At 44.7% G+C, this 4,414-nt stretch overlaps 1 long non-coding RNA gene across 1 annotated transcript; it reads right to left on the reverse strand.

Annotated features, from left to right (window-relative positions):
* Positions 1–689: 689 nt before the first annotated feature.
* Positions 690–2,863, reverse strand: LOC124688335. Its single transcript, XR_006998491.1, has 2 exons — positions 2,746–2,863; positions 690–2,381 (listed from the first exon to the last, which is right to left on the reverse strand). It is a non-coding gene; the product is annotated as an uncharacterized LOC124688335 (long non-coding RNA).
* Positions 2,864–4,414: the final 1,551 nt, after the last annotated feature.

The following is a 4,414-nucleotide window of genomic DNA, read 5'->3' on the forward strand; positions in this document are numbered from 1 at the left end:
ACACGGTCACGGTAGTTATCGAGCTCACACCGGTGCTGTGTGTTCCATGAAATACCATGCCAAAGGTAGTTTGTCGTTTTGGTAGTGAAATGACAAAATCACACGGTCACGGTAGTTATGGAGCTCGCACCGGTGATGTGTGTTCCATGAAATACCATGCCGAATGTAGCTTGTCGTTTTGGTAGTGAAATGACAAAATCACACGTTCACGGTAGCCATAACGATGTTAACTCGTTGTTTTGACACCAAATCGACAAACTTGTGTCGGCATGGTACATATAGTATAGTATCGAAGTCAGTTACCCTTTTTCTTTACTTCTTTTTGTAGGCATGGTGAGAAAAAAAAATCACGCGACAAAACATGCCCCATGACAGTATCGCTGATGGCAGCGTTAGGAGGAGGGAAAATAATTCACGGCATCCGGCGTGATCCAAAAAATTCTGGATAGCTGCCATCGACTTGGCATGACGTTGTAGTTTGGCTCATCGATGTTGTTTCTGACTAAACAAGAAGTAGTGAGGGAAGCTGATGTTAGCTGGTTGTTTTAACTTGTGTCGTCACCGTACGTATAACACAGTGTTAAATTCAAAAGTCCGGGATGGTTGCTTTAGTGCATCTAATTGTTGTTGAGTATATGGAGAAACATGAAACTTGAGCATCAGGCTGAGAATACATTGCCATATGGATCTGGATTATGAACACGTTTTTGAATCTGCAATTCGTGTGCATTGAACATGGCCTATAGTCAAAAATAATAACAGCACCAATCCAGGAAGCGTAAAAAGGAAAATCACCCCAGCTGATCTGAGTAGACTTATTGGAACAAAGAGGGAAAAGCAAAAGTAAAAAAGCAAAAATAAGGAAAACTATCCATATTGTGAAGCTGCCCAGTTACAAGAATGTGATCTTGGAAGGAACACCATCAAATCTGGGGATGCCTGGCTCGTTACCAAGGGATGCAGGCATTGCTGCCTCCCCGCGTAGGCGCTCGAGTGGAACTCCGAGCGGAAGCACGAGACCGGTTGGGATGGGCGAGGAGCTCTTGTCGCCGCCAGCGCTCCCTCCGCCACCGCTCAGCGCGCCCGCCTCCGGCATACCCTCAGCTCTGTAGTCGCACCGGAGATGCGCGTGGACTTGGTCTTCTTGGCCAGGTCGAGGGCAGCGCCTCCCCGACCAGGAACAAGATGGTGACGCGGAGGGCAGGGTCGCGCGGCCTGGTCATGGTGGAGGAAAAGCCCCCATCGAGACAGCTGTACAGAAATGGCAACCACCATTCCTTTTCTCATACACGGAATAGATTGGAAAACGAACAGAACATACTCTAAAATCACAAGATGCATTTCTACTATGGAAAGAAACTGTGTTGTACAAAGAACAAATATGGAAACCATTCTTTGCAATTTGCTCTCACATCCAATTGAAATACATGAACTAGCTCTATCATCCAACAAAATTACATGATCTAGACAAACATGAGAACAAGTTTTTTTTTGCGGAAGAACATGAGAACAGGTTGAAACACCAGTTTGCACGAATTAGTGGATCTTAAAAAATAAAATAAAAAAATCACCAAAGATGAGGCTATCCGTGAAATCTGACAAAAACAGAAAAAAAACACGATCCACCAAAAAAGAAGTTTTAGGGGCGGCAGAACCAGAGGAGAGTCAAATGCAGCAGAAACATCTGGAACGCGCGACGGGAAAAAAAGATCAGATTCCTTGTAATATCTAATTGGAGCAAAAACGAGGAGATGGTGTTTTTGTTACTGCGAAAATCGATCATACCATTCCGAGTATGTACGAGACGTCGAGGTTTCCGGCTGCCGCGCAGCTCCAATAAGCCGTCAGCAAATAATGCCGCGCAGCTCTGGAATGGCGATGCACGTGTGCGATGCCTTCTGGCTCACATACTTGCTTTTTTGCAACCTCCAAAATCTCTTGCAAACTATCATTTTCAAGCGAAAAGGGTGTGTATATTTAGTAAGGGTGTTGGCAACAAATTTCTGAAACAAAAAAATCTTCTATCTGCTCCAGCACCATCTCTCGCTTCAGATAGCAGAATTATTATTTTAAGATAGAAACCATGCTATATTATACTAGTATTAAACCTGAGGTAAAAAAGCATCACATGCTATAACTCAGTTACTCCAGCGAACGGAAAGCAGCTCCAATAGACCATTCTCTGGAATGAAATTAAGAGCAAGAACTTTCTTTTTAACCGTGTGAGAGGGAGAACTGGCCACCGACGCTCTGGATTTTTTAGAAGCCTATGCTGTGGCTGCAAGCAAAGGCCCCTTCAATGGGCACTGGACAACAGCTTGATGGAAGAACAACACTCATCCCCTCTACATACTGCTGCCTCCTCTAGAAACCCGAAGGTCCTACATTAAAGGAGGTTGAAGAGGAGAAAATAAGCAAATTGAGGAACGACCAACTCAAGGATGCAAGAGACGAGGGAGAAGAATATCATTGAAGAAGGAACTGTGGCCACAAAATAGACAGAAAAACAAGCATACAATCCCTGTTGACCCATTCAATCCCACCGATGTCCAGATCTGGGAAGCCCAGATCCTCAGCACACAAGAACCACCGGATTGAGAAAATATTTGAAGAACTAAGAATAGAAAAGGCACCTCAGGTGCAGCAAAAGATAGCAAACATGGCTTTATTTTTGCGGGAAATCAGGGAGATGAATAGAAAATCAGGGAGGCGCGGCCCGCCTGGGTGGAGCAGGGCGAGACGAACCTTGGTGGCACGGCGAACAGAAGCTTCGCGGCCTCCCGGCAGCGACGCGGCGAGTAGTACTTCCCGGCCACCCGGTGGCGGCGCGGCGAGCAGGAGCATCACAACCTTGGCGGCGCAGAGATCAGGAGCTTCTCAGCCTCCCAGCGGCAACGCGGAGAGCAGGAGCTTCGGCCTCCCGGCGGCGGCGGCGAGCAGGAGCGTCGCGACCTTGGGGACGCGACGAGCAGGAGCTTCGCGGCCTCCCGGCGACGGCGTGGAACCAGGAGGTGCGTGGCCTCCCTGCGGCGGCGCGACGGGCACAGCAGGGAAGAAGGTGGGGAGGGGTTGGTTGTGGGAGATGGAGGATAATTTTCAAGGAAATTTTATCTCAAACGAAAATGTAAGGGCTGGCAGCTTTGGCGTACTACTTATTTCCAACAAATGTTGATGTATGGCATTACGCACGGTAAAAAATCCCAAAATGACAGTTTGCTCACGGCTACGGTGGTACGGTCCGTCACACTAATTTTTCTAAGATTTGAAAAGGATATTGTTCGTTGGATGCTTTGGAACGGTGCCCAAAAAATCAAACCGTGACCATACCTTGTTGGTTGTTTTGGTATAATCCTTGCCACGGTATGGTTGCTGTTATTGTACGATCCATAATCGTAGTAGTTGTTGTTTTTGAATTAGTAGAATCTGTTGACCAAGCCAGCTATGCCGTCGCCGATAAGGAACTGCGAAAACGAACTAAAAGTGCAACCATGTTACGGTATGGATGGCTGTGCTGCTTATGTAACGGAGGTGCATGCTGCAAATGGGGCTACATGAAAATGGTCTAACACCGTGTGCTCCTCTTGTGCTCCCTATAGAAGATCTAATGGTTGGATGGGTATGCATAGCTACCACCCATGGTAGCCCACTATTTTCCTATATATAATGTCTTCCTATATAATGTCTTTCTTTTAAGTTTCCTAAATGGGCCTTTCATTTAATTGATTCCCAATCAACAAATTGTATGTGGAGTGATGAGGAGGGGAATCATAAGAATCACATGTCTAATTGGTCATCCAGTATGAAAAAAGACTTTAGAGGCTTGGGTATCCCCAACCTCTAGGATCTAAACATCTGCCTCATATGCTATTGGATTAAGAGGTATATAGAGAGTGAAAATGCCCTATGGAAGAGAGTGATTGATTCTAAATATAATACAAAAAGTCCAAACATTTTGTCTTGTCATGATATACAACCATCCATATTTTGAAAATGTGTGATGTGGGCTTCCAAAGCTGTCAAAATGGGATATAAATGGTAAGCAGGTAATGGTAAATCCATAAAACTTTGGGTGGATATCCGGTTTGGTAATTCTCATCTAGCAACCCAATTTTGGAAAATTTACTTTATATCTAATCAACAAGCCCAAACTATTGTAGAGCTCTCGGGTGGAAATGAAATTAGAGGTAATTTTAGGATAACCATTACTAATGAATGATGATTCAATGGCAAGAGATTATTGAGATTGCCAAACTTTCACTAATGAAGAGGATTAGCTTGTCTAGCAGTTTGAATCAGAAGGAGTTTACTCCTCTAGCTCTCTATATGGTATTATTAATTTTAGAGGTATTAGAACATTTTATTTGCACTTTGTTTGGATCTTAAAAATACCTCCTAGAGTTTAGATCTTCTTATG

Source organism: Lolium rigidum, chromosome 2 (genome assembly GCF_022539505.1).
Source record: "Lolium rigidum isolate FL_2022 chromosome 2, APGP_CSIRO_Lrig_0.1, whole genome shotgun sequence".
Taxonomy (NCBI): Eukaryota; Viridiplantae; Streptophyta; class Magnoliopsida; order Poales; family Poaceae; genus Lolium; species Lolium rigidum.